Source organism: Taudactylus pleione, unplaced genomic scaffold (assembly GCF_031769625.1).
Source record: "Taudactylus pleione unplaced genomic scaffold, aTauple2 ptg000041l, whole genome shotgun sequence".
In the NCBI taxonomy this organism is placed as follows: Eukaryota; Metazoa; Chordata; class Amphibia; order Anura; family Myobatrachidae; genus Taudactylus; species Taudactylus pleione.
In genome coordinates, this window is record NW_028284443.1 from 14,961,828 (window position 1) to 14,980,322 (window position 18,495).

The following is an 18,495-nucleotide window of genomic DNA, read 5'->3' on the forward strand; positions in this document are numbered from 1 at the left end:
AACCAGGAAGGGGGCACAGGGGAGAAAGCTGGGGCACATAGTATTATCACAGAGGAAGCCAGACTGCTGGTGTTAGGTAGGGGGGGAGGAGAGGCTGCTAATTATGGCTGCTTGATGTGCGGTAAGTGCACCTACCTAGCTATAAAGGATAGAAAGAAAAAGTGTTCTGTATAGACATATGTTCCAATTCTTAAGAATGATGACTTTTATGCAATACTTCTAGTGTCATTGATTTTACAGGAAATTTAGTTTCATATTTTAACTTAAAAACATAAAATAATTTAAAGTCTTACACTCTGCAGCTTTACATATTATTATATTTATACTAAATGGATTATTTATATCCACCACCTGTGAGAGGTGGTGAAACTTGTATAAAAGTGTGTTGGGGAAAAGAAACCTCCAGAAGAATGAAGGACCACACTAAAGTTTTCTACCTATGCACTAAAGTGGCTAATCACCGTTGCACAGTATACAGAGATGTACAAATTCACCATTTATCTCAAATTCACCAAGTGTCCTGCCAGAGACTTACTTTTTTTTTTTTTTAAATATGTCTAATGCCACAAAAGTACAGTGCAAGGGTCCCTGACTAGTGACACTGGCATGTCATGTACGTCTGTGTGTGATTCAGTCACTAATCTGGGTGAGAAGGCAAAAGACAGAGTTCGGATATAAGAGCTGCTGCACCAGCACAACTTATCATTATGCTTAATTTGCAACTTTTATTCCAGTTCCTTTGCAACAAAAATACAAATTTAGTGTGCCTGATACACTTTAAGCGACTTTGTATGTGGCTACAGTGTGAATAATACTCAAATTCAGGAAAAGTACGAATTGCTACCCATGGTGGAGCGTTTAAGTTGTGACAAGCGTCTAGCTCAAAATGCTAAGTGAATGAGGACACATCTGTAGCTCATAGTTTGAACGGTATATCCGCATTTGTATGAAACTGTTTCTTGATCCTTTGCCTCACATGCCTTAGCAACATGAAACAAGCCTTGCTATTGTATGTCAATTAATTAAGGAGTGTCCTTCCTACAGCAAATAGTCAAATGTTAGTTACATTTAACCAGTTTATTGAATTGAATCCATAAGCCTGTTTTAAGGTGCATACACACATGATTTTTTGAACTATTATCGATAACGATATCGTTCAATCTTTGAAAAAATCGTTCACTTTCTGAGTTAAAACAATGAACGATTATCGTTCATTCACGTTTGTAGTTCAGTCAGACTGACCAACTCAACGATTTTCAGTAAGGGAATATGCAAAAATCGTTTCTATTTAAAAAAATAAAATAAAAAAATCATTCATTACATTTAGTAAATGAAACTATTTTCGTTCATTTTTCCCTTGAAAAAATGAAAAATCGTTCATTTACTAAATCGTGTGTGTGTGTGTATGCACCTTTTAGAAATAATTTAAATGCTCCTTAATACACGTTGTATTATTCAGGACATTTATATACTTGTCATTCTCTTTCAGCTGTTTACCACACCCATTTTCTTTTAGCCTTACGTGACTGTTTATTGCAAATGAGCCTCACCTATTTTCAGTGGGTGTTCAATGAAGTAGCCGATTTTAAGATTTTTATTTAGTTTTTTGCCCCTTTCCACCCCCCCGCAATTTGTTCATGTTATGAGAGGTGTGTTTGTTTCTTGGTCTTTGGATTTGACTACAAACTATGGGCTCCATTTAACAAGTAGTCTTAATACCAGCGCATATTTTGTCTAGTATCGCAGTGATACTAACGAATGTGCTGTTGGTATTCAACATTACTTATCTCTGCGAGGTCCAGCGACAATCCCCTCTTCAGCGGCGTCTTCTGCTCTGTTGCTGGCAGCCTATTGTTGCCAGCAACAGGCTGCTGTGTCATGCACACAGGCGAAGGCCAATCTACACATGCGCATGACTTTCACCCAATGTGAATTCGGCAATGCCCAGAAGACTTCGCTGAAGCCAGTAAAGGCTGCTGCTGCCGGGTCCCCATTGCCAGCAATAGGGACCGTATCACTCTCACCATCTAAAGATTGTATAAGTGATAGTGACAAACAGCAATCCTAGTTTTTCACTGTTTGTTGAATACTGAAAGGAGGACATAAGCCCTTTAGTTAATGCTAAAAAGGTTGTCTCTTTGTTTAGTGGGCTCTTTGTTTCTGATTTACCAAAGATACAGTTGTGTAAATTTATTATAGAATATGTAGGGAGGTATTCAATTAGGAGCGAAAAGTCCCTGGACTTTTTGCTCAACATCGGAGGTTTTACGGGGATAAAGTATTGGCGCGCGCCCACTTTATCCCCAAATTCAATTGGGAATGAGCGAAAACGGGAGCCGGCGGAAAAGTAAGTTTCGCAAAAAAACGGAATTTCCAGACATGGGGGATCACTATGGGTACCCCCGTTTTGGCTGTTGAAGGGAAGACGGATTTTTAAATAGCCGCGGCAGGTGCTTTTTTGCGCCTGTGAAGAAGGGGTGAAGAATAGCACTTGGGGCATAGATTTTTTTTTATTTTTTTGCAAAAAAAAAAAAAATCAAATAGTGTTCACTCTAGCTCCAGCGGCAGACAGGACACCGGAGCTAGAGAGGGCACCTCTCGAGTGCGCGCGTCCGAAAAGGGGGCGTGTCTATAAGACACGTTCCCTTTTAGTTACTCATGGGGGCGTGCCCGGCACTTACGGACGTGCTGAGTAGCCCCAAGCGCTGCAGACAGAGAATAGAGGCCGGGCACATGCGTTCGGCGTTTATTCTCCGCCGATGACTGGGTCACCGCACATTTCTCCACCTGCGGGAAACTGCGACCCGCGGGTGAAGACTGCACCCGCACGCTGTGAGGGCAGGGTGCTTTTTGCCCTCCAGAAAGATGGCAGGGTGCCGCGCCCCACTAAAACAGCCTAGCGGGAACGCTATCAAATTTGGGGTATATGAAAATGGGTGCAAGCATATTTTTAAGTCCCTAAAGTGCATTTCGATAATTCTTCAAAAATGCACCTGCCACTACCACTCGCATTCTTTTAAACACCTGCCGCATACTCGGGAAACCCCCCCCCCCCCTGAATTACTTTTGTTATTTAAAAACTTGTTTCCCCATATTTTATTTTATTTTTTACCCCAAAATTTTATTTAAATATTTTTTCTGGGGTGTCCCTATTTTTTTTTTTTTGACAGTTCTTTTTTATGGGCTATTCCCAGGGGTGCAGGCTATTTTTTTTAAGCCTGCACCCCTAAACCCCAATTCTGCACTTTTTTTCGCCATGTTAAACATGGTGAAAACTTATCCCCGTTTTTTTCTCAAAGACTTTTTGCACCGAAAAGTCTTTGAAATTGAATACGGGGATAATTCAAACATGTGAAAATGACGTCATTGGCGATAAATTATTCAATTAGGCTGCGAAAAGTCGCAATCGGCGATTCCGACTTTTCGCAGCCTAATTGAATACCCCTGGTAGTAGTGGACAAGCTTAGAAATTTCTAGTAAAATGTAGTAGTCAGTCATTTAACTTCTAAAGGTGCATACACACGTAACGATTTTGTAACCAACGATTATCTGTCAGATTTTTACAACGATGAATGAAAAATGTTCCTTCCCTTAATGAAAATCGTTATGTTACACAGCCTGAAATGAACTACAAACGGGAGCGCGCTTGAACTATTTTCGTTCATCGTTATCACTCAGAAACTGAACGATTTTTTGAATGATAACGACATCGTTATAGTTAAATCGTTCAAAAAATCGTTGCGTGTGTATGCGCCTTAAGAAAAAAGTGCTAAATTCTGCAAATGTAAAGAAGAGTCTAGTTTCTCGTATGTATTTTGTGTGCAAGGTTGTGTTTCCCTTTGTATAAGTGTGTGGGCTTTGTACAGGATTCACAAATGTTTGTTTTTAGAATAGTTGGTATAAACATGTCAGTATTTTTGAAGTTTGTCTTTTCAGATCTAGCTTCGTCCATATGGGCAAAAATTACAGAACTGGGAGGGTCAACTTTAATGGCCTGTATTTCTGTACCTTCCTTAAAGCTACCAGTTGCTTTATTACACACCCAACATACATAAATACAGTCACAAAACTTGGGCAGTATCACAGTGCTAAGCACTTTTCCCTGCGCTATCTGGCAATGTGATGTCATCACTGTTTGCAGTTGCTGAGTGCTCTAAAATATGTAGTCACTATCCAAATGTTTGAACATGATAGGGGGTGTGTGCAGGAAGTGATGAGGTGGATCCTGCAGTGTGTGTGATTATTTGGAGGGCTGGGTGTCGTGATTTGGTAATGTTGGGGACAGATGAGTGTCACGTACATGCTAATATGTCCATGACGACAGCTTTGCTTTTAATTAAAATTTACTTCTCTATTGTGAAACAAGCCAGTTCTATCTGAAATAAGAAGCGACCAACAGTGTATGCCAAGACTTTTCAACAAATCCATCTTCTGCATTTTGGCTATATACAGTAACTGTTTTGTGATTATATACAGCTGATTTGTTTTATCTGAATAATTATGATTCTTCATTAACAACTTTTCTCCCAACGAGCATTTTTATTTTTTGCAAGGGGTGAAGCTGCAAGTTACTATTCACATGTATCTCTACACACATGCAAACCCAGGGAGAACGTACAAACTGCACACAAATAGGGGCTCTAGGACCAATTTATCAATTTTAGACTTGTGGTAAAAGTTGAAGATCATATTGATACATATAGGTGAACTGAAGTAATCTTTGTCGCAATGATAGTCAGTCATATATTTTGCATATTATTGCAATCTTTGATATAGCTCCTCACCAAATATGTGCGCAGTTGTACATCGCTGGGATGTTTGGTGGCACATTGGCAGTATTTGATGTGCCACCTAAATCTAAAGCTACCCTACACACGCTTTCAGTATCGCGCTTCCCTTTTTTATTTGATTAAACCTGGTCTTTTACTTAGAACTCCAGTCGGTCCACTTGTAGATTGTGTGTAATTGTACAGTTGAATCCTTGAAAATATTGTTAATGCAGACTGTAACCCCACCTATCATGTCACTGCCTGATGCCTGATGAGGATACATTTGCTTGCTGTTTTTGACCACTTCATGAAGTACTGAGAAGCTTAAACCCCACACCAATATTTGCTTTCATATCGCAGTGAAATCTCTTTCATTTGAGCACCTCTCTGGTATCACTTTATGAACTTTGTGTTATGTAGAGGTATACTGGCCAACTGTGCTGGACTTGGATACCAATGTCCAACATAGGGCCATATTCAATTAAGTGCGAAAAGCCATTTTCGGTGAAAGACTTTTCACCGGTGCGGAAAGTCAATGCATTGGAATCAGGGCAGTTTCTAGGGTCTGAGGCTCCCAGTGCAAGCAGTCAAAATGCGCCCCCCCCCCCCCCTCGAAGCAGTAATATTGTGGAGTGGGCGTGGCGTCATCGTGAGGGGGTGTGGTATCACAGTAAGGGAGCGTGATCTAGAAAGATCACAGAATGACAGCCACCGTGACTACTGAGTACAGGGGTGTCTAACCTGTCAGAGGCAAAGCGCTGAAAAATATATGTAGCTAAACAAAAGATAGACAGCATGTGCGTGCCGGAGGCGCGCGCTCAAAAAATGGGGTGTGGCCTAGCTGTCACAAGCCCACGCCGCATTTCTGTGTGCATGCCTGTGGTGTGACATTTGCAGAAGTATGACCTTGCATCACACCCGGTTTTAGTCGCGTTGGGAGCGAGCCCAGCCAGATCCACATAAAATACAATGCAACAAACCACTTCCACATAAAATATATTGGAAAAGCCAGAGGCACATAAACTACGTTTTAAAACCACATCCACCTCAAATACATTATTAAATCCAGAACCACATAAAACACATTGAAAAAACATGATTCACATAATACACACTTCATTCCAGCCCCCTCCCTTACCATTCCATCCCGACAGGTCTTAGGCTTCCCCCCCACTGGCTCTCAGGCAAAAGTGCCCATTATGCAGTGCCCCCTGTAGTTGTCCCCATATGCAGTGTCCCCTGTATTTATGCCCCTTATGCAGTGCCCACAGTGGTAGTGTAACTTATACAGAGCCCCCATTAGTAGTGCCCCCTGTAGTCATGCCCCCATCAGTAATGCCCCCAATAGTAATGGTCCCTGTTGTAGTGCCCCAGTAGTAGTGTCCCCAGTTGTATTGCCCCCAATAGTAATGCCCCCTGTAGTAGTGTCCCCTTTATAAATTCCCCAGTATTAATGCCCCTGTATTAGTTCCCCCAATAGTAATGCTCCCTTTGTAGTAGTGCCCCAAGTAGAAAAGCCCCAAGTAGTAGTGCCCCCAGTAGAAGTGCCCTTGGCCCCTGAGTAATGCACCCAGTAGTGGTGCCTCCTAAGCAATAACCCCAGTAGAAGTGCCCCCCGAGTAATGTCCCAGTAGTAGTGTCTCCCCCAGTAGAAGTGCCCCCAGAGTAATGTCCCTAGTAGCTGTGCCCAGGTGCCCCCAGTAGTGGTGGCTCCCCCAGCAGAAGTGCCCCCAGTAGTAGTGCCTCCCCCCAAGTATTGTCCGGGCTGCCTGCACACAAAAAAAAACAAAAACAGTAACACTTACTTACCTTCAGCCCCGCTCTGGCGTTCGCTCCGCTCGGTTGCTCCTCTCTCTGCACTATGGGAAAGACGTCATGACGTCCTCCCATAGTGCACATTGTGGGAGCTGGAAGCAGGAGCCTCCGTCTCCGTCTCCGGCTGCTCTGCTCTGCCGGGCGCCCTCTGGTAACTGAATCTCAGCGGGCGCCCGGCAGTTAACATGCTGTTTCTACAGCAGGGGTAGGAGGCAGCGCGCCCCGTGCGATTGCACGGGTCGCCTGCCCCTAGAAACGGCCCTGATTGGAATAGGCGAAAAAGATTGGTCTATGAAAGCTGTCGAAAAAAAAGTGCAGAATTGGGGTTTTGGGGAGCAAACTTGCGGGAACCACCCTGCACCCTTGGGACAGCCCCCCAAAGGTAAACTGTGTTTAAAAAAAATAAATAAAGTTTAAAAAATACTTAAGAACACCCCAAAAAAGTACTTTAATTTTTGGGGCGAAAAAAAACTAGCGAAATAGACTCCAGGGAGGTCCCCAAGTATGCCCCAGGTGTTAAGATTGCAGGTGCTTGTTGCAGGTGGATTTTTTTTTTTTTTACATTTGTTTTTTTAAAACTTCCCATTAACAACTTCAAAATATACTAGCACCCATTTTCATGTACCCCAAATTTGCTGGGACTAGTTATTTTGATGAAAAAATACTGCTTAATGCCATTCTTCGCCACTTGTGTAAAGACGCTAATGGCAAGCTTTTGGATACCCCCCCCTCCCAGAATAGCTTTATCAGGGGTACTAGAACACCCCTCTAGTGATCCCCTATGTTAGTGCAGCTTTTCAGGGGGTACAGACTGTTTTTCCAATTTTGACAGTACTTTTCGCCAGTTCTGAATTCGCCGGGTGCCGTTTTCACTGATTTCTAATTGAATACGGGGATAAGCAGGGATGCACGCGATTCTTTTCCGCCTGGAAAACCAGCGATGACTGCGAAAAGTCTGGCATACGAAAAGTACGGAACGTTTCGCACCTAATGGAATATGCCCCTAAGACTTGTTTTGCGGAGCTGTTGTAATGTGTAATATTTTCATGGATTCATAGATACATTTACACTCTCTAGAACATGTATCTGGAAATCTGTGTTGGTCAGAGAATGAAAATGTACTCTTATTTCTCTCTTAGGGGGCGATTTAATCCTTCACACCAGCAGGTGCCCGATGGAGCTATTCAGTTGTTTCTCCATTCGATAGTTGCCGGAATTTCTGCTCGCCCACTCCTTTTGGAGGTGAGCACAAATGTGCGATTAAGTCCTGACTTTTGGTGCCCAAGCTACTCTTTGGCCGCCCTAACCGGGACTTTAGACGGGTTTAGCCATTTTACGTTGCTAAACCTGACCTAATATGGTGCTTCACACATGATAATTAATGGGCGCCCCCCTAAAAACAATCAAATTGCAACAATGGGCGTCCATTAATTAGAGCACCTTAAACAACAATTGATTCGCCCCTAATAAGCCATTTCAGGTTGGGGCCCAACTTGTAACTTCTTAGGATGTTGGGGACTAGCATCCTGAACTGTCTGTGATTTATGCTGCATGTATATATTCGGTCTTTGTAAAAAAAAATACTACAAAACTGTCAGTGATAGCGTTAGCATTATGCAGAGGCGTGCAGAATTATTGGTCGATTCAATTAGTCGCAAATTACTTGAAGCCAGCCGCGGGTAAGTTTGGCTATATGCCGCATTTACAGTAACTGCGGAGTCGCAGAGTTTAGTTCCCAATAGTCCTGCATACAAAAATCCATGAGTCGCTGGCGAAATCAGGCCGCGAGGTGGGTGAGTTGCGGTGCTGTTGGCAGTAACTCATTCCCTTGCGTCTAATTGAAAATATAAATGGATAGGCAGAGCTTACTTACATATACTTCCAACCCATGGGTGCAAAATCAGGCCTTTGTGACCTGAGGTTAGCTTGGCTGTATGGTATTACAGTTTCTAGCAACACTGAGCTTATAACTTTTTGTAATATTTTAGCAAGCGAGTATAAATATGTAAAAACCCAAAGCTGTCATTACCCAGATCCCCTGCTAGCCTGAGTGAGATGCTATGGGCCTGATTCAGAGCCGCTCGTAAGCGGCCACTCGTTCGTTCCGAGCGATGTTTGCCCAACTGCGTATGCGTACGGATCGTAATACGCATGCGCGAACCAGTCAGTGCGGCCGAAAATCGTTTGTTCGCTAAATAGTGAATGCCTGCTATTTTGAGTGACAGGAGGAGGCGTATGTGGGTGGTAACAGGGGAAGGTGCTTGCAAACGGGGAGTGGAGATCAGAACGCAGGCGTGCTTAAAGGTCAAAGCGGGCATTTTATGGGTGTGCATAATTAATACAGCAGCGTCATTGACCAAGTCACTGGGTTATTTTATAGTCATAACTGCTTGCAAGATTGCGGTAGGAAAAACCAACCACAAGAATAGCGAGCAGTTCATACGCTGGTCGATGTACTCGATTAATCTAATAAATAGCGGACGTGACGTAGGATGCGAGCGGCCAGGGGGCGTAGTTTCCAAAAAAACGACCGCAAGTTTTGTTCGCTCGTTCAGACATAGAGGCGTGAACAGACCGCAAAGAGCGAATGGTTCATTTGAATAGCCACCCCTTTTTTCAGAACGAACGACCGCAAATAGTGTCCGGCTCTGAATCAGGCCCTAAGCTGTATATTTGTGAAACAGTCTTTGTTTGTTTTATTTATTTTTTTTTACACGTGAAGCAATAGTGTATATATTATATTTTGAGCTAGGACAAATCCAAACAGCCATGTTGCCTAGGAACCTAACCTTTAGAGGTCATTTCTATTGATGTTAATAACTGCATATATTTGCTGGCTACTGTAAAGATCCTACTGGCTTCTACATTTTATTGGTTCCTAAATTCTACAGTATTTTATTCACACTTCATGGGAATTAAAATTCTTGCAGAGTACACTAATTATATTACTGTATTAAAGAAATGTTTCTATTTTTGTTTTTTCTCCCACCCCTATCACAAATAGTGTGAGACGTTCACTTGGAATAGGAGCCTGCTGATCAGATTTCTTTTTGGAGGATCATAAGGTAAGCCACTTTGTGTATTTCCCTTTATAATCCTGTGTTGTTTTTTTTTACTAAGTGCTGTTTTTTCTTCTCTCCTTCTGTATATTACACTCTCTAAGCTTCGTTCTTCCTGACTACTTGTGAATTCAGTAGCACTTTATATTATATTTATGTACTCTTAGATTGTTTAAAGCTCATTTATACTTGCAGTACTGCAGGTACTAATGTCATATTCTTTGACATGTTTCATAATGTTGACACTGGTTCATAGTAAATGTCATTGTGTTGTATAATAATATAGAGGAAGTTACAATTCAGTTGGAGTAATCTTAATATAATGCAAGCAGTGTTACCCACGGATTCATTATGCTGCCTTAGAAGACTCTGTGGGTACATTTTTGCAAAGCCATTAAAACCTAACAGGTGTGTATGTAAGCAGTGAATGCAATGGGTTCAGAAGTGTTTAGTGCCTTATGTATAAGCAATGTGATAAGACTTACAGAACAGAATCCGCTTTGGGGAATGTTTTGTCATTTCAGTTTCATACCTCAAATAAACTATTCTTATGTCGTTCTACTCATTGTACTTCTGAATGCTAGTGTGTAGGTGGATATACAGGGTGGAAATGTTTTCACAAACAATAGTGTAGATTTCTTTAAGTTGCGCTAGAGCTTTTCCAAATAGATTGTGACTTAGAGAACCTTGTGCCATCTGTGACACACACATGTGCCCAGTATAGGCTTTATTATTCATGGCCTTAATATTTATTACTAATGCAATATCTGATTTTATACTCTTTACATGATTACTAGAACACAATAAATGTTTTTGCGAAATTCATCAGGATAATTGTAGGAATACAGTTGTATATAGTGTTTATTTTAGTGTTCTTTTATATATGAGTTGTTGTGGAGTAAAGGCACTTCAGCGTTTCTGTAGTCCACAATAGTTGTTGTTTGCTAATTATACAGCGGCTGCAGTAAGCGCACCTTCCACTTCAGCCACTGAGTCAGGTCTCCTGCTGCCTGGTTCAAGTCGGTGAATTAATTTGACCATCAGCCGCTAAATGAGAGATTTGAAAAACGCTTTTCCGACTTTCACATTACCAATCTCTTATATGAAACAATTCTGATATTTCAAGATTGATTTTCACAATGTTTCCATGACAATCTGGTACAGCTCAGTGGGAAATTGGTCTGAGGAAGAAAATGAAAGGAGATGAAACATTGTGGTACAGGTACATCTACTCTCTCTCCTTGGTGAGAAACAAAGAAACATAACTGGCATGTAAACCAGAAAAACTCAATGCAATTGAATGTACAATTTAACTCTTTATGATCATAGCCACTGGAACAGGGAAGCTAAATATGGCCGACCAGTTTTTATGCACAAGAGCTTTGTCTCACGTGTTTTAAATAAGACTACGAAAATCAATCATTAAACGGTCTTTACTATGGATTTATGTTAGTGGTACTGTATTTTAGGTACATGTTATAATTATATATCTATTTTGTATAATGAGACTTGTGGAACTATAGCCATAAAGCAGAATTGAGTTGTCGTTTAGGAAAAATTCAGTGGCTGAATATAAAGTATTCAGGTTGTAAATCAGTCACTTAGTCCAGCAAGGTGCATGTCTTACTGTCTCTTGCTTGAATCATTCTTATGTAAAGTAGACTGTAAATATCTTATTTATGTACAGGTGAGTTGGTAAGCTGTCATTTAACAGTAGGTTTTGCTGTATGAACCTTAATATATATTGTAAGCAAACCAGTTAAATGTTCACTTTTCTTTGGTCTACAAGATGTATGTATCTTCCATAGAAAGCATACAGAGCCCGCACTTAGAGGGCCTAATCCTGATGCCTGCAACAGATGGCATGCTAATGCGAATCTATGCCAATGTACCGTCCCATTCTTCCATTCACAAGAGCAGCTATCATCCAGATTTACACCTACACCATGGTAGTTTCAGGAGATCCATCTGAGTATGGCTTCCACTCAGAATAGTAACACTGGCAACACACCTACAACACACCCACGGAGTCATTGTTGTGTTTGCTAAAGCACCGTTGTCACCCAGGAACGCCATTTTAGTCATTGCAGTGAAACTGCTGAAATGCGTACGACTCCAATCGCTTGTAAGTTCACAAAGATGCATATACAGACCGCCATGCAGTTTGCTAAAAATTCCTAGGTGTGGCTGCATTAACACACTGCATCAGATCCAGAGTGTGCATATGTCCAAATTCTATGTGTGAAGCAAAGTAGTGAATTACATTTTAATGCTCTGAATAATGGGGAGTATGTGTGGCTTTGTCGCTTTTATCCTGGACCAAATAAAAAAATATTTTTGTTGCTTTTAACATTGCTAGCTGAGTAAAATTGTAATCCTTTTTAAATTAACCATTTCATGCTACCATCATTTTCCTGACCAGTATGGAATGCTTTGAGAAAATTCTTCCCTTATCTGAATTCTATTCAGCTAAGCATAAGATATGGAGGATAAACATTGGAGGATGGTTCCAAAGTTTTTTTTACACAACAACCAGTCTCTCTGTGGATGCAAACTATCCACAATATGCCACTCAGAAGTGCATTTTGGGGGGTATGAATTGTTTTCTTTGCGGATTTAGCTAATGGGTGCCTGACAGAGCAATTCAGATCGGGTGCGAGTGCTGCGGGCGCACACAGCTGCTCGCTGCCTCCTGAGGTGGTGAGCGGGAATTTGTGAAAAGTCTGTGTTTTGGGCACCATAACCTACACTTTAGATAAGTTTGGCCTCTTTACGAGGCTAAACCTGGCACTTTTGGGTGCGACAAGCGCGATAACTAATGGGTGCCCTAAACAATTTAATTGCTCAGTTAGGAGCCCGTTAATTATAGTCATGAAAAAGCAATTGAATTGCCCCAAATATGCCTTTCACACTTCTTTAGCTGACCAATGACTAATTATACCCCAAATCTGTGGTTCCCAAACTTTGTCAAATCATGGCACACTAGTGCTTCAGCATTTTTTTTCACAGCACCCCTGCGCCAAATGTTTCTTGTTCAGATAATCAATAGAAATGTTTAAATAAAGTAAATAGTGCTTACCTGTCATCTTTAGGTTCAGTTATGCAGTTGCACATCTGTTTGTCCACCATTGGCAGCCACCAGCACCAGTTTTGCCTATACTAGTGTTCATTCTAGCACCCTACACCTGTTACAACCCGTGCAGTTCCTCTTTCCTGCCTGGAGTGTCGGTCTCTGTTCTGGTGCTTCTAGCACACTTTGGTCTGTATCTCAGTGGTTTGCTGCATTATCTGAGTGTGCTAGAAGCATCAGAGCAGAGAGCAACATCCCAGACAGGAAAGGGGAACTGCACAGGTCGTGACAGGTGCAGGGTGCTAGAATGAAGATTACCTATACCATTTACCATAAATCATTTGATTTGTGACTGGATCACCTACCCGTGGCACCCAGTTTGGAAACCTCTGCCCCAAAATAACTTCTTGCAACTTTTCATTTATAACCCCAAATGAATAGTTCTCATAATGATCACTATTTATATAGAGGGATATGTACAGTGTAGATTAACACAAGTTAAAACATGACAATATGAACCCTTTCATACGTGTATTCAATGCCTGTTTATTAAGGTTTCAACTCTCCCAGCACTGTAGCATACAACAATTTTTAGAAACATACTACCCAAATTGCCTTTCTAAAATAATGTATCTTAGTTTGTTTTAATTACCATTTTTGACAGTTTCTATAATTTTATTAACATTGAGGTTGGAACCTATGGCCTTTCAGGAGAGTTCTAAATCCTCTCTTAATACTGTCCTAAAATATAGAATCAAAGTTCTACATTCTATCCAAACCCAAAAGTATGGTCTGTCCTCATACGCAGATACTGTTCCTGGTTCTTATTCCCCACCAATAATAGACCTGGCCTCAATCTCTCCTCCTTAAATTATGTTCTTTGCGGGATACTTGGGCAAGCTGCTACTTCTACTCAGGTGGTGTCGTTCAGTTCTGCCTTTCCCGCGAGCATGGCGGGTGCACACCCAGTGGTGGGGCAGCAGGGGTATAAGAGCAGATTGAAAGATGGCCAGAGGGCTGCATTGAAGCAGGCGGCGGGCCATGTTTTCCCACAGGCCGTAGTTTGGATGCCCCTGGTATAAAGGAAGGTTTCAATTAATGGCTTAGTCATGCACGCTGTTTAATATATGCCAGGGGTAGGCAAGCTTTGACTTTGTGTGTCAGACCATCGACATTTCAAGTTCTAAACGTTTTCTGAGTACCAACCCATTCAAAATATTGGGGGCATGCAGTCTCCCCTTCACAAGCAAAAAGGTGTGAAGCAGAACGTAAGCAGATCAGTTTCCCAAATTCGTTACTGCTGTGCCAGATTCAGGACAGTTGGCGGTGTTCTGCTCTTTTATACCTATTCTTGTAGCTGCACTAAATGCGGTTCCTCTTGTCTTATGTGCGGTTAGTGATTATCTAGGTCATGGAATATTGGTGCCAAGTTTGCAAAAATAGGCTAAATACATGAAACATGGACATCTTAGCAATGAGTGAATATTATTGCCCTCATCAAGCCCCATAGTTCAATCAATAACGCAGGAATCCCCTTTAATAATCAGATCTCACCATTAAATTAGTATATATCCCTGTCCCTCTACAGCAAATCCATATGAGTCTTCCCTCTCGCACTTACCTTCTTTTCTTGTCAGTCTGTGTTGGAAAAGCAGACTTCTCTGCCTCTCTTGCTCCCAGGAATACCAGCAGTACTGTACACCTGAATGGCGACAGGTCAGGTGGTGTGCACCATCACACAGGTGAGCTGTCTGGCCAGTTGGTGGAGAGCGGGCGGGTGCACTCAGATTGAGTGTGAAAGTTAATGGAGGAATGGCTGTTAGAGTTATTATGCCACACAGTCGTATCCCTTTATATGACATCAGAGCCCACTCAGTCATGCCCCGTTATATGCCTGTCCTCAGACCCCGCTTCTGTCATGTCACTCTATATGCCTCCTTAGAGCCCCCTCATACCCTTATATGCCAGCACAGAGCCCCCTTAAGTTCTTCTGTACCAAGGGGGCTGTAGACTGGCCCGGTCCCGAAGTGTCATCGCCGGGTCACGCCAAGCATTTTCAACTTTGGACAGAGGTTTCCAGAGCTCCGTAAGAATGACCAGATTTTAGCAGGGGATGGAACCTGTGTGCTTTTGTGTAATACTTGTGACTAGTGCTGTGCAGGAAATAAAAATACTGCATGTTGGGTTGTTTTATGGCACTTATTGTTTGCTGGTAATAAAATATGCATAGTGTTTTTTGAGAGCCTATTATAAATCTCTTATACAAGACAGTTTTGCAGGCAGTTGAGAAAAGACTGTCTATATGTGTGAATAGCATGCAAGTATGGTAATAAAGAGTGTGGTATGACTTTTAAAAGTGCTTTTACAGTATTTCATAATTGTGCATAAGCTGAGTGGATGAGTATTCTTCTCCGTATCTCTGCTATGAACTTGGATGGTGGGCTTAAAACCTTGAGCAGGCTTAACTGCACTAAATTTCTACCTAGATACCATTTCCCCTGTACACAGTATCCAGTCAATTACATATTTATCATGAAACCTATTTAAACTGCACATAAAATCCTTCCTGAAATGCACACAGACTACACAGCGCTCCAAATAAATTGAAGACCTGCTCTCTTCTGTATACATTACTGACAAAAGTACAGTAGCACCTTAGGGGTTTGTTTAAAAACAGAAACTCAGTAAGCCTTTTGAAAAATACCTCAGGGTATCTTGACACATTACAAAAATGTTTTCGGGATATTTATATGAAATGACATGCTTGGACAGACCTTATGCTAAAAATCTGATTTGGTGAATATTTCCCCAATGCCCAGAGATCCTCTTCACAGTTGCAAAAGTGCTTAAATCTGCATTACTCGTGCACCTTTTAAGTGCATGCGCAGTTTGTCCATATGCAGGGGCACCACAACGTTTTTAGGTTGGGGGGCCAAGATATCATTTAATTTTGGCGCCCCTAAATTGCTGAATATCACCCTGGAGTAAACCTGCCGCATCACCTGCCTGATGACAGAGATCAGTAAGCCCTGAGGGGTCTTTACTATTGCTGATTTGGCCTTGGTATGCAGACATCACTGTGGCTCTCTCCCAGTCTCCTCACAGGACAAGGGACTCCCAATCCAGCAATTCATGCAACAACGAATAATGGATGTGTATTACACCACATGATTTTACCATTTTATGCCGTGACTTTTAAAAACAATTTTTTGTAATTGAATTGCTTTCTAACGCATGTGCACTTTTTTGACGTGGAAAAGGTTGTGTGAGGCATTAGCAACAAAATTCCAGATAATTGACTCTTCCCTTATGTATATAACATGGCTATATTTTGAATCTAGTACTAGCACAATTACATAAAGCGACTCTTGATTTTCAATGTGACCATGGTAATAATTGCAGTTAAATCTAGCTTTGACGGTTGTTTTGTACTTGTTCCCAGTAGCGGCTCCAGCCACGGGCATGCCGGTCCGTCGCCCGGAGCGCCACTGTATCCGGAGGGCGCAGGAAACTCCCACCCACCCTCCCGGCGGTAGAGGGATAATTTAAGCTCAGCGGGAGGGAGCGGAGGAGGGAAGGGGCGGCAACTCAATACGGCGCTGGGCGCAGCACAGCCTAGCGCCGGCTCTGCTTGTTCCTATACCATCTTAACAAAACATTACATACACACTACCCTTCACACAGTTATAATGACCTCTCCTGTTGGTACTTTAATGTGATGTGATAAAGGAATGAAAGAATTGTACCACTTCCAGTAGCAAACGCAGGTTTTGAAAGAGGGGTTTCCAAATTCTTGATTACCGAACCAATGAAAAAACATCTAGACACAAATAAATAGATAGAAACAGCTTATACAGGATTTAGGACGACTACAGTAAAATATACTACTCAGCCTACGAAGGGGTACACACACACACACACACATGGGAAGCAATCGGGAAGCCGACTGCCTATATACCGGCAGCCGGCTTCCCGACTGTCCTATGACGGGCGTCTAGATGTAGACGCCCGCATTTCCCTGACGCCGGGAGACCGGCGCCCAGCATCACGATCGTAGTGATGCCGTGCGCCGCGAGCGGACAGCCGTGGGGGGGGGGAGGGTTAGGTTTAGGGCTCCCAGAGGGGACTTAGGGTTAGACACCCCCCTCCCGGGAGGGTTAAGGTTAGGCTAGGGGGAGGGAGGGTTAGGGTTAGGCACCCCCCCGGGGGACTTCGGTTTAGGCAGCGGGGAAGGGGGTGGTTAGGGTTAGGCACTTGGGGGGGAAGTTAGGGTTAGGCACCCCTAAGGAGGGTTAGGGGGGTTAGGTTAGTGGATACTTGCCTATCCACGATCGGGATTTCCAGCGCTGTCGGGCTTCCGCTGCGTCGCACTCTGCTCCTGTCGGGCTGCCGCTGCCGGGAATCGAACCCATTCCACACGCACGCACGCACACGCATGCACAAAAAAAGTATGACTGCAGCAGCATGATTTATTAAAGGACCCTCCCCTGTCCCCAGTAGTTCCCCTTATATAGTGCAACCAGTAGTGGCCCTCCCTATGCAGTGCCCTTTACATAAATAGGATAAAAAGACACACAAAGAAAAACGCCTGAATCCCCGCTCCCGCCGCTGTCCGCTCCTCCGTCCTCCCGACCCTCTCTGCACTATGGGAGAGATGTCATGACGTCTCTCCCATCGCCCACTGCGGAAGCCTGGGTCCCTCCGTTGTTGCAGCAGCCAATGAGAGTCTGTCTGACTCTCATTGGCTGCTAAAACGAACTACCCGGCGGTAGTGTGTTTGTTACTGTCTAGTGCAGACAGCACTCACTGCGGTCCGCACTGCACTTACTGTAACCGCCACTGATTGGCGGGCAGGGGGGGTTTATGGGTACTCCGAAACCCCCCCTGAGTGCGCGCCTGACTTCAGCAGTTTCTCTTCTAGAGTGAGGAGGTTCGTGTGCGTTTGCAGGGAAACCTCCTCAGACCATAGGCGTCTTTATAATGGGTGCAAGGTGTGCGGTGCACATGGGCCCCTGGGTCCAGGTGGGCCCACACTGCACACCCTGCACCCATAGGTAATTATTCTTACCTCTCTGCCGATTCCCGAAGTGCTGCTTCACAGCATCGGTCGGCGCTGCAGAACAGCAAACACTCACTGACAAAATGACGGCACCCATTTTCCCAGTGATCTGCGAATGCGCAGAAAAGATGTCCCTGGGAAAGTAGGCGCTGGCGACATTTTCCCAGAGACCCGCGCATGCGCAGAACATTCTGGCATGAAGCCAGAATCTACAGCGCTTAGTGCCGCTGAGCCGACGACAGAGAGGAGGGGGCCCAAACGAAGGCTGCACATGGGCCCCCTCCTCTATTAAAATGCACCTTAGTAATGCATAAGCATATTGCCAAGGCCTAGTGTTGCCTTTATTAAAAACATATCTGTATAACACGTTTCTTAATTTGTAATTGAAAACTGACTGGATATTGCATAATTAAAAATTTAAAACTCATGCATTTTGCAAATGGGTAAGAGCTTAGATGGCTAATGTACACACTGGGCCTGATTCAGAGCCGGATGCTATTTGCGCTCGCTCATCCAGAAAAAGGGGCTGGCTATTTAAATTGACCGTTCGCTCTTTGCGGTCTGTTGACGCCTCTGTGTCAGAACGACCGAACAAAACATGCAGTCTTTTTTTTTTGTAAAACACGCCCCCTGGCCGCTCGCATCCTACGTCATCTCCGCTATTTATTTGATTAATCGAGTACATCGAAAGGCGAATGAACTGCACGCAGTGCTTGTGGTTGG

At 43.1% G+C, this 18,495-nt stretch overlaps 1 protein-coding gene across 4 annotated transcripts in view; it reads left to right on the forward strand.

Annotated features, from left to right (window-relative positions):
- The window catches only part of FAM3C (FAM3 metabolism regulating signaling molecule C), a 46,497-nt gene that overhangs the window by 556 nt on the left and 27,446 nt on the right, over positions 1-18,495 (forward strand). For 2 of the 4 annotated variants that reach the window (XM_088457668.1, XM_088457665.1), the window contains exon 2: positions 9,589-9,649. The gene's annotated coding sequence lies outside the window, so the exon portion shown is untranslated. Of the gene's footprint in view, positions 1-100; positions 122-7,723; positions 7,827-9,588; positions 9,650-18,495 lie in introns of those variants that run through there. The other 2 variants (XM_088457666.1, XM_088457667.1) reach the window with 2 other exon arrangements.